At 37.9% G+C, this 12025-nt stretch overlaps 1 protein-coding gene across 4 annotated transcripts in view; it reads left to right on the plus strand.

The window, feature by feature from the left end:
- The window catches only part of Pak5 (p21 (RAC1) activated kinase 5), a 206341-nt gene that overhangs the window by 46006 nt on the left and 148310 nt on the right, over positions 1 to 12025 (plus strand). The window contains exon 1 of one of the 4 annotated variants that reach the window (XM_070006757.1): positions 7321 to 7393. The exons of the other annotated variants lie outside the window; for them this stretch is intronic. The gene's annotated coding sequence lies outside the window, so the exon portion shown is untranslated. Of the gene's footprint in view, positions 1 to 7320; positions 7394 to 12025 lie in introns of those variants that run through there. 4 annotated transcript variants of the gene reach the window in all.

Consider the following 12025-nt stretch of genomic DNA (forward strand, 5'->3'; position numbering starts at 1 on the left):
ATAAGAGTCTCAAGAACTTTCTTGCGTGGGCTTTGAACCGCAATCCTCAGATCTCAGCCTCCTGAGTAGCTAGGATTACAGGTGTGAGCCACCGGCACCTGGCTGGTGATTTGATTTTGAAGGCATGTTAAATTCTTTATCTTTGTGTGTCTTTGAAAAATCCCCAGGGAGACAGTGCAGAGTCGGCCTCAGTTTTCCAACTGAGGGGTGAGCAGAATGAGTTATTTTTTAATCCCATACTTGCTCCTGCTGATTGAGGGATATTTTTTTTTAATTGTGAAAATACTGTACAGAGGGGTTACAATTACATGGGCAAGGTAATGAGTATATTTCTTATCAAGTATTGTTGCCTCCTCCTTTGTTTCCCCTTCCCATCCCTGGGGTGGGGGAGAGATATTTCTTTACTGTTTGTGGCCTGGCACATCCGATTTGTCCTGCTCACAAGCTGAGCATCTCTGCCTCCACATTTGCAGTCCTCGGGCAGAAGGGGCAAATACTCCTTTGGCATGTAAGGAAGGCCTCTATTGGCCAACCTAGGGGATTTGGATATTCCCCACAGCATCTACCTCATTAGTTTCCAAGCATAAATTTGCACTAGCTATATTCAACAAATAATAGAGACTAGCATATGAGAAGTAATAAATGGGGACTATAACCTTAGGAATTCCACTTCTGTATGCTCAAAGTAAAAAAAAAAAACATTTCTATTTTTGGTCATATATCATGAGAAGCCAAGTTATCACCACAAGGAGATGGGAACTTTCAGAGGCAGTGACGGGAGCTTTGTGGAAGGTGTCATTGAGCTCTGGAGACAGCAGCATTCATTCCAAGGGAGCCAGGAATACTACACCTAAGAGATGAACTGTAAAACCTTCTGTCTTGGATTTAACTCTGTTTTTATTTATTTTTTTTATAGACACCTGGCTGACCATTCTCTTCTTCCTATTTAAGCAGTGTAATTCCTTAGCCATAAGCATTGTATTTATAATCATAATCCACTTACATCTCTTCCCGGTCACCTAAAGTTTTGAGGGTCACCACTAATCTCTTGCTCAAAGCTTCAGGCGGTTCATTTTTAACCATTGCCTTGGCTGCTGTATCATTTCCTTACTAGAGGTTATATTTAGCTTCAGTTGTAGGAAATTCTTTGTTGTCAACTTCACACTGTTTCCTAGAAACATTTTCTTGATAAAATTTAGAAAATGATGGAGGAATAAGTAGGTAGTAATTTACTTTGGCACATTATTGATGTCTACTCTTTCTAAACACTCTATTACATAGTTTTTTCTATATGCAGTTGTTTTGCAAAGAAAGCCAGAAAGCATTAGGTTGAGCTTCTTAAAATTTACAATATTTGACCATTTTTAACCTATGTCATTTCAATACAGTTCAACAGACATAAAGGGTATAGAAATATTAGGCAAGGTATTCATATTAGAGCTATGTGACTTTTAGGCAAATTCCTCTACCTCTTTGAATCTTAGCTGTTTATCTGAAAAGTGTGTTGGAGAGAAAAATTCAAGGATAACCAATAATAATAATAATTTAAAAATTTTATATGCCTTATGAATCCTGATCACTGCTATGGCTGCCGAAAGAAATCTTATTTTCAGTATCTTTTCTTCCATACTGTCATGCTTAGCAGCTTCCAATGTCCTTTTTCTTATCTTTGCCTTACTAGATAGCTTCATCCATCCCTTAGAATCAGCTCCAGTGTGAATTGTTTGTCCCTATGCTGGTTTTCAAAATAAGTGACCATCTCTGTTGTCTCTCCTTGACCACTTGATTCCACGTTGATACCAACTTCAGATCCTGCACGCCAATGAGAATCCCTTCTTGAGAGCCTTGGTTTCTCAACTTCAATAAATCTTTAGCCCCAACGTGACCTGAAGTCCACGGATCCTATGACCTTCCACTGTTCTTCATATCAGTCATGTCCTCATTTTCTACCTGCTTCAAGTCTAGTCTCCATTGCTATAATTATTCTTTTGCATTCACCATGCACATAATGCTCCTTTGTCTTTTTGTATTCACTTGGCAACCCTGATTGTCTTCAGTCCTTCTCCTATACATGGTGTACACTTGCCCAACTAAACACAGGTTTTTGTTTTTTTTTTACAGCAACAACATATCATTATGCTGGTTAGCTTCACTTGACAGTCATGACAACAAATCCCTATCAAGTTATTAGAGCTGCTGAGTATCCAGTAATATTTCCATGAGTCCATTCACTCTGTTCTTCTCTCATTCCTATTCCTAGCTGCGGTTCTTATTTCATTAAGAAAATTAGAAACCATCCAAATGGGACAACATGCTCCCATCACACAGCAGACTTCCCATCTACACTTGGGCTGTTTGCCTCACTCTTGTTCCTCAGAATGAATTACTTCTGTTCCTGGTAAGAGCACAACCACTCCTCTGAAGCTCAGTGCCATTTTGCCCTCTCTTTGGGAGGACATCATTCTGTCCTTATTCCTTCCTACCTAAAATAGAAATTCTTTTCACTCCAGCCCTTTCAGGGAACCACCTTACTTTTTTCACCTTCAGAGCAAAACTCTTCAGAAGAATTATTTATATACTTTTGCACACATCCCACAACCTACTGGCTCTATATTCTCCAATGAAGTTACTAATGATTTCCTTGTCCCACATTTAGTTTTAAGGAGCTGCTCCCTCTACAATATTTCATTTCAATACCAGAGGTCACATCAGATGAGCAATGGCTGGCTGGTGGTTTAAAACAGATTTAAGAGAAGAGGAAAAGCTGCCAAATATTTAGGGGAAGAAAGGTGAAGTTATCCCATTTCATTGCTTTTGTTGAAGTGTTTCAATTTACTGTGTACCTTTAATGTGCTTTCTAGCTCTTAGCTGAGCTAAAGATACATTAAGTCTGTCTAACCGGGCTTGAAGGATAGCTTGGAGACCATTTGTTCTCTTAAATCTCTTTAGTTTGCAATTGTCAGATTCAATTTTGAGGGGAAGAGTTCACAGCATCATTGGAAGTAGAAAAAAGAGAGGGAGAGAGCTACAGCCAGATCTGATAAATTATGTCAAAGTCAAAGTCTTCACCCTGTAGCAGCTTAATAATGAAGTATTTTTAGTGATAGCTAAAGGGGAGAGCATGTCATAGGGACAGTTGGGTAGGAATGCACCCTGGCAAGGGATGGAGAGGGACTAGGGAAATTTCTGTCTTTCATTTCAAGGGTGTCTTTTCTTCATGGACAGATGTCACAGATAGCACTTACTGTACTGACTGAGAGTGAAGATTGCCTCCTGTCCATCTTTGGAGAAGGTGTTCTGCCTTGTTGATTTGCCTATGTTGCAGGTCAAGTCACTTTCTCCATTTGCCTTAACTTTCATTTTTCAAAAAAAGATTTGTTATGCTGGGTTTCTGAGGAGTCAAAATTCAGGCTTAATAAGTTCTACTTCTGTGTTCTTCCTGTCTTTTCCTTGTAAAAGGGATGTTTGTTACTATGGTATTTTGAAAATATCAGCTGTTAGGAAAGCATAGCTATTGATTTTTTTAAAAATCCTCTTGTAAAAAACAGACTACAATTCAATATCCTATGACAACTTCTTGAATCCAAGGTACCAGTGAGACAGAACAGACTTATAATGGGACAGACTTGCTTAGTCTGTGTGTAATAGAAAGAAGCAGAGGCAAGCAAAAGGATGAATTGAAGGAATAAGGGTGGAGGGAACCAAAATCTATTCAAAGATGGTTAATTTATATTTCCCTGCAATGTGTATTCTCTCATTATTTACTTATTTAAAAATCCTTATTGATTGCACTCTGCCATGCTCCAGTTTAGATATTAGGAAGGCCACATTAAAGGAGACAGAGAAAAAAAAATAAAGGAGATAGATAAAACAGACCCTGACAGAGAAAGATAATATAATTGCGGACATTAAGTGTGCTGAAGAAGATAAAGGAGGAAGACTGGTACTGAGGGGGTGATGCTTGAGCAGACAGGAACAGCAGACAGGAACTAAATAATGAGAATAGCTTTGTTGATAATTACATACAGTATTAAAATCATGTATCTAAACAGGTTATCCATTCTTCCTTGGGAAACCTGTCTTTCAAACATTTTTTCTTCATATAATATCAAAGACTATCTCCATCCACAGTCAGGTAATTTTCATGACATAACTACGTGTGGTCTAACAAAAAAGATACTTCCTATTACCAAAACTGGAGGCTCAGAGAAGGCTCCAAGGTGGGAAGATGGGTGACACATCCTGAGCACCAATCGTTGTACTCTGCGGTTTGCACTGGGTGGCAGAAGAAAGCTGCCAATGTTCTGGGCACCTAGATCTTGTGCCATTAACCATACTTAATGCCAGAATGAAAAGTCAGTCTCTCATCTCTCAACTTCTCTCTTTTAATACAAATTAATGAAGAAAATATCTTACATGAGTATATGGATTGATGTAGTTTCACACACTGATCATCCAGAATCCAGATCCAGAAGCAGAATACAATTGGTACCCAAGGAATCTTAAACATTTCTCATTCCAATCATTACCTTATCAAAAAGTAACTAGTTGTATGATGTCATTTCTTTAAGATTTTATTTTATTTTATTGTCTTTAAGTAGTTGTACAAAGGAGCTGTCCTTGAGCAAAGCTTATGAGTGTACTATTTCTTAATCCTGGCACCCTTTTCAATATTCTCAACTATCCCTCCTTCACCCACCACTTCCCTCGTGCTTGTTAATTTTGTAGGATATTCATTGGATTCTTGACTGCATTTTCTTCCTCTTCTCTTCATTCATGTATACAAATGTATTAACTGAAATATAGTCAATTTAAGGGAGATCTCCAATAGTGTTAATTCCTTAGAAAGGCAAAAATCAAAGTTAAGCAAAATAAAACACCAGAAAGTGGGCACTCAGGTGGGGGTGGGGATGAGCCAAGGGGCAAGGAGTAGACAAAGTAAATATCCTTAAGTAGCTGTACAAAGGGGTTTCAGTTCACCATGCCAGTCTGTGAGTACAATGAATCTTAATTAATGTCACCCCTTTCATCATCCTCCCCACCCCCACTTCTATTTCCTCAAGCAATCTAGTTCACATATATACTTTGAATAGTGTGATTACATTTTCCCACCCTTTGCTCTCCCTTTGTCTATTCTTCTCCCCACCTAACTTCATTCCTAACATCGGAGATTAACTTGTTTTGAACGTCAGTGGAATCACATGCAGTTAGATTGTGTTGACAACTTTTACTCACTATTTTTGTGAGATCAACAGTTGTTTATGTATGTAAGTAGAAATTCTTTTCACTGCTATGGACTATATATCCTATTGTCCATTATACTGTTGATGAACATTTGCTTAGGTGCCACTTTGGACTATGATTAGTGTTTAATGAGCATTCTGGTGCCTGTCATTAAGTGATTATAGATACACATCTCTTTGGCTATGTATACCATTTTCAGAGAGGAGCCCTTCTTGAAATCTTATATCCAATTTCTTCTCAAGTCCTATTGGAGATGCTCACATGTCCATCTGCTAGTCTTAGCAGAGCCTTACAGGGCAGGGATAGGGGAGAATTCAATAACCAGCTCTCTTTCAGGAGGGTTATGTATGGGGGGGGTGCACTGAGAAGGCACTGAGAAGAGGAAGAAGGAAGGGAAAAGGACTGATTTATACCACTTTCCAGTTTCCTCAGTATAAAGACTCCTGCCATGGCCAATTTTAAGCTATGGATGATATGTCAGCTGGCTTGCAAAAAGTAAATAAATAAAAACAAAACAAAACAAACCCCCCAAAAGGCTCTCGTGAACTGGCATAAGCCAGCTCTAATATACCAATAGCTGAAAAGAGCTAACCTTTTTAGCTTTTATAGTTGGACATTGGCACTGCCAAAGTAAAGCAGGTATCAGGGAAAGGGTAAGAAAGGTTGATCAGTGGGTAACTAGAATGTCTTCATCACCTGCTGAGTTCCTACCAAAGAAAAATTAATAAACTACTGGCCTTGCCCAAAAATGTTCTTACAAAATGCAGAATATTGATGAAAATGAAAGTTGGCCTTTAAAGACATTATTTGGGACAGGCGAGACGTTCACTCTGGTAATAAGCCTCTAGTTGCTGCAGCATGCACAGAGCAGTTTATTTCATTTATGCAAAGTCCTCAGTGGGTCAAGCCACTCTCTCGCACAGCTGTTGTCGGTGCAGTGATTTAGCAACCCAGGCAGTGTCCATGCTATGGCTCATAATTTTAATTCTTAGTCTCCTCAGTCACTGCTGAGGCAAAGGAGAGAGACAAGGGCCATGCATGGGCTGCTGGAGCTTCAGCACAAAGGCACATTGCCAATTCCACTCACTTGCCATTGGCTAGAACTAGTTCCCTGATTCCTCCAGCTGCAATGATGACTGGCAAATTCAGAGAACATATGGGCACTTGATGTACTTAAGTGTCTCTGCCCCAGAGCCCACTGATTCAGAGCAGTATGTTATTGTTGTTAAGTTATTCATAATTCATCTAACTGCATTTTCATCCTTGCACCTATCATTTGTTCTAGAAAAATAACTGACAGATGTACTTGAGAGTTATCTACTAGTAATGTATTATCTCACAAATTAGAAGGATTAAGCAATAAGAAGAACAATCCTAATAAATAGTTTTTCTGTATATGAGTTAATGGGTGGTTCTATTGGACTCTCTCTCTCTCTCTCTCTCTCTCTCTCTCTCTCTCTCTCTCTCTCTCTCTCTCTCTCTCTCTCTCTCTCTCTCTCTAATATAGACAGTGTTTTAGGCATACTGCTTACTTTCCATTCACCATAAGACTAGGCAAGAGTCGTCAAGAAATGCTAAAACCACTAGAGTAAAGGATGTTAAGCAAGAGAATATTCACAAGTGTGTAAAATATCACCCACAGATTATTTACTGCTTACAAAGGTGAAATGAATGTCATTAAAATGGAAACATTTGACAGACATTGCCTGTTCCAACTGATCACTTTAATATTAGTAATAGTGGTACAAACTGAATCCATGTGTACTGAGAAAGGGACATGACATCATCTAGGCAATACTGCCACAGTGTTGAATCTGAATATAACATGAGAAAATGAAGGGCCATCTGGACAAAGCTGAGTTGTGCTCCTTCAATGTCTTACAATACCATGCCAACATAGTGTCTGAAGATGAAATAAATACAGGCAATGATGAATAAATGCTGCATGTGATTCTCCATCCAGTCCTACAAGAATGAAGCTGTAAACACATTATTGGGAAAAGATAGAGATTTCTATTGCAGGGTATTTGTTCAATGATAATACGGTATCATTGGTAACTATTCTATTATTGTGAAAATGAAAAGTATCCTGAAAGTTTATTAAGGAAGTATCATCTCTACAAGTGTTTGCAAGTGATTCAGAAAAAAGGTATGTGCATTTATTTTTCTGTGTGTGTGAATATAGCTATATCTGAAAAGAAATGACATCAGGAAAAGTAAAGCTTAAGATAATCCTCCACTGTATAACTTTTGCCAAATCATGGTATGTGTGTGGGGGCGGGTAGGAGGGGACAGGAGGCGGGGTTGGGGGGTGTAGAAGGCAGAATCATTGTCTGAATGTCACTAGTGATACTACATCTGATTATGCTGTAACAACAACTATTTTGCCTTATCTGTGCCAAATGAATGAGGTGTCTTTTTTAGAACAAGTTCTCTAATTCTGTGGGAAGGGTTTCAAAATCAGATCAGTTGACACAAATGATGAACTTTGAAAAGAAGCTTCACTCAGATAAAAATGCATTTCCCCAAAACTATCTGATTTTGAAATTCCTTGAGAACTTCAGTAATCTTTTATGGCCACTCTACCAGAAGTAGGTTGGTGGATTTGTATAAGCAACCTTACGCTTACCAGATTTTTTGTAAGTTTATATCTTAATGAGACAGCAGAAGATTTGTGTGGGATAGTTTTGCTCACAATTGAAAACCAAGAGTAGTTTTGGTTTTGGTTACCAGAATAGATTGCTGACAAAACCAATCATTTAATTCTCAACACTGGAACTCCTACTGAATATCATAAAATAATAAATGATAACTAAAAAAATCTTATTGTAAAGGTGATATACAAGGGAGCAACAGTTACATGAGTCAAGTAATGAATATGTTTCCTTCTGGACAATATAAATGATAAAATTTTAAGATGTGTTCATGATGTTGTCATAGCTTGAAAAGTTTTCTTTTTGTTTGTTTTTTTGGAGGAGGGTCCAGTTGTGGGGCCTGAACTCTGGGCCTGGGTGCTGTCCCTCAGCTCTTCAGCTCAATGCTAGCACTCTACCACTTGAGCCACAGCACCACTTCCGGCTTTTTTCTTTTTTTGCTTATGTGGTGCTGAGGAATCGAACCCAGGACCTCAGGCATGCAAGGCAAGCGCTCTACCACTGAGCTACCTTCCCAGCCCTTCAAAAAGTTTTGAATAAATGCCTTCAGCTTTCTTTCACTCTCATTCTACTTTTTGATGCCTAATGAAGTCTCATATGGTTGTGACAATCTAGGTGCCATAACTGTTTCTTAAGGAGTTATATAGGAAGGGCATCTACATTATCTGGTTTACTTATAAATATATAATTAGCTTTCAATAGAAGTCCTGAAAGAAATGAAACCACCATTCATGAGCCTTGAAAATAAGTTGAACTCAGATAAATATGTATTTTCTCTACACCATTCAAAACTTGAAACTAAATGAGGTCAGGAGGTACCTACCAGTAAGGTAACAGCTTATTCCAGTGTGAGTTATTAAATGCTTTATCTAGTTTTATTTGACTAAATGGATCATAGGTAATAAATAGAGAGTGAAGAGCTTGGTATATGTTTTGTTCTAAAGACATCCTTTGATACAGAGCTTAAAATAGTAGCTTGGTAGTTTATATGTATTTCTACTAATGACCAACATGCACATTTTGGTAACATCAACTTCATCAGAGATCCTGATAGAAATATTAATGTCAGATTTTCACATACTGACTCAGAATCCTTGTAGTTGACTTGAAGAATCTGTCTTCATAACTCTGACTAATTTTGTGAAATGGAACAACCTTTTATTTCTAGCAGATGTGTAGCAACCACCAGATAGCCGAACAACCTCCAAAAATAATCATGATTATCTGTTGACCCTGCCAAATAAAAGTTGTTTGCCCAAATGTAAATGGAAGAAAACATCTATAGGACTTGAAAAGACATAGATTCTTGAGATCTTAGAAGTGCCATTATCAGATCTTTAACAATGAAGAATGATAATAAAGTTAAAAGGTAGAGCTAGGTTCTGTAGCATCTTTTATAGCTTTTGCATCCTCTATTTTTCTCTGAATTGTTCCTATTACAAGACACAGTGACAAGCCAAATATTTGTCAAATTGTTTGTTCCCAAACTGGATATTTCCTTGTTTTCTCATTGGGGGTTCATAGAAACCACAAAAGATAAGACTGGTATGTAATTTCTCAAGATATTGTATTATGGCTAGAGTCATGAAGGGTGTGATCCCTTTTAGAAAGCAAACCTAGAACTATTGATTCTTGATCCATGAGCTTGAGAATATTTTCCGTGCTGGTAAAAGCTTTGCCTCCTTTGTTTCTCTTAGACATGAACTCAATCAGAAGGCCTAGCCTACAATTGATGGAGAAAGGACCCTATAGGCCATCTGGTGGCATTTCTTATCCTTAGTAGGACAGGAGTTTCTTCCTACATAGATAGAATATATTTTCTTTTGATGGGCTGAAATTTATTTTAGTTCTCTTACATTTAGTGATGTACTGGAAGATTTTAGCAGCCTTTTCTTTTGAGGAGGGGAAGTCCTAAATTTTAGCAATAACTAAATTTTCACATGTGGATTTCATAGTCCATTTCAAGTTGCCAAGTGATAATCACTATAGCTGAGACACGAGGTGTACAATCAGCTGTCATTCTCCTGTGCCAGCTGGCTGCTGCATAACTCTCATGTGATTGGGAAGATGAGAAGAGAACTCACCCATTGTCCATTGTGGACTTTGTGAGGATGGAGAAATCACTGTGATGCAGTGGCCTAGGATGTGGGAATTAAGGCAGGTCTATGGTGTTCAGCAGATGAAAAATACACACACATGCACATACACACACACACACACACACACACACATACACACACATATACTCATGTGTGACCTTCGTCCCTTCAATGTTAGTGTATTGGGCATCTGTACTGAGGGAGACATAAGTTTTGGCTTCTGTGTTTCTCTTAGTACTATGATGACCTCACCACAATATATCAGGCTAGAAAGGACATAGCTCAGATATCTAGATAAATGACTTCAGATTATCCTTATTTTCAATGAAGCCTGACCTAAGATTGGAAGGCATGCATGCACATAGTTCTTTATTGTTATAGAAAACTATTTCATACATTTACTCTTCAAAGAAAATATAACAGAGCCTACAATCTGAAAAAGAAACTATTTCTAAGCCTACAATATAACTTCTAGAGAAAATTGCTCTTTCAAAGAACCTGGTTCCTTTATAGACTGAGAGGAACAAGCATTCATATTTACCTCTGTCTCCTGAATCAACATTTAATTGTTTTTGTCACCATGGAGCTTGGAGTCCAAAACACCATCATGATGTATTACACACTATTCAATAATAAAGAGTAAGTGCATTTTATCTGGGGAACTGATTCTATTATTACCACCAGAGTGTTTGGAGAGAAGACAAAAGGAATTCAAGTAAAATTATAAAAATAGACCAGCATGAAGGAAGGCAGTAAAAGTGTGAATTCAAATGCTCTGGAAAGAGGGAGAAAGTGATGAACTTCTGGCCTGAGGTTTCAAATCCATGTTGAAGCATGATAAAACCTTAAATCCCAGAATCTTAGAGCCCTAATATCCATTTAGGTAAAAACAAGAAGAACAACAGCAAAGAAAAAGAATAATAAGAAAGAAAAGAACAATCACATTAAAAAATCATCTAAAATATTGGGTTGATTGTAATCCAAGAAAATACCTGGGCTGGGGACATATTATGTTTGCTTACATTTATATTTTATAATTTCTTTATACAGATGCATACTGTATTTTCACTGCATCTTAGATAACAACAAGTTTGCAGATTATACTGCTTTAAGAAATTATTTGAGGGGCTAGGAAGGTGGCTCAGTGGTAGAGCACTTGCCTTGCATGCTCGAGGCCCTGGGTTCGATTCCTCAGCACCACATAAGAAAAAAAGCCAGAAGTGGTGCTGTGGCTCAAGTGGTAGAGTGCTAGCCTTGAGCTGAAGAGCTGAAGGACAGCGCCCAGGCCCAGAGTTCAGGCCCCACGACCGGACCCCAAAAAAAAAAAAAAAAAGAAATTATTTGATTTACGGTAAAGCAAAATAAAACTTCTTGACAGGTTAAAAGTGTGGATAGTCAGCTGTAGATATATATATATATATATATATATATATATATATATATATATATATATATATATATATATATATATATATACTTGGAGTTCTCCTGGAAGCAGACATGGAGAAAGAATTTTAAGTTAAATCTCTTTTTCTGGGGAAGCAATCCCAGGAAATTCTCAAGAGAGTGAACTAGGGAAGAAGAGTTCAATGAAGATTATGTTTTCAAATGAGTTATCATTCTTAGACGCTGGTACTCAATCCTAGTGGAGAACTCTACTCTACTAAATACATAGAATAATCCCAAATCAATAGGATAATCCCAAATCAAAGGCCAGAAAGTCAGCACATTTACATAGCTCACCATCCACCACTGGCTAAAGATTTGATTCTGAAGCTACTGACTTGTCCTACAAAAAAAAAAAAAAAAAAAAAAGGCAAAGATAGCAAGGTGCTAGGGATCCTGTGATCCTAGCTGCTTAAGAGGCTGAGATCTGAGGATCACAGTTTGAAGCTAGCCCAGGGAAAGAAAATCCTTAAGACTCTTATTTCCAATTAATCACAGAAAAAGCTAGAAGTGGTGCTGTAACTCAAGTGGTAGAGTGATAGCCTTGAACAAAAGGATCTCAGGTAATAGTGCCCAGGCCCA

This window comes from Dipodomys merriami, unplaced genomic scaffold (genome assembly GCF_024711535.1).
Source record: "Dipodomys merriami isolate MVZ:Mamm:240054 unplaced genomic scaffold, mDipMer1.0.p SCAF_7, whole genome shotgun sequence".
Taxonomy (NCBI): domain Eukaryota; kingdom Metazoa; phylum Chordata; class Mammalia; order Rodentia; family Heteromyidae; genus Dipodomys; species Dipodomys merriami.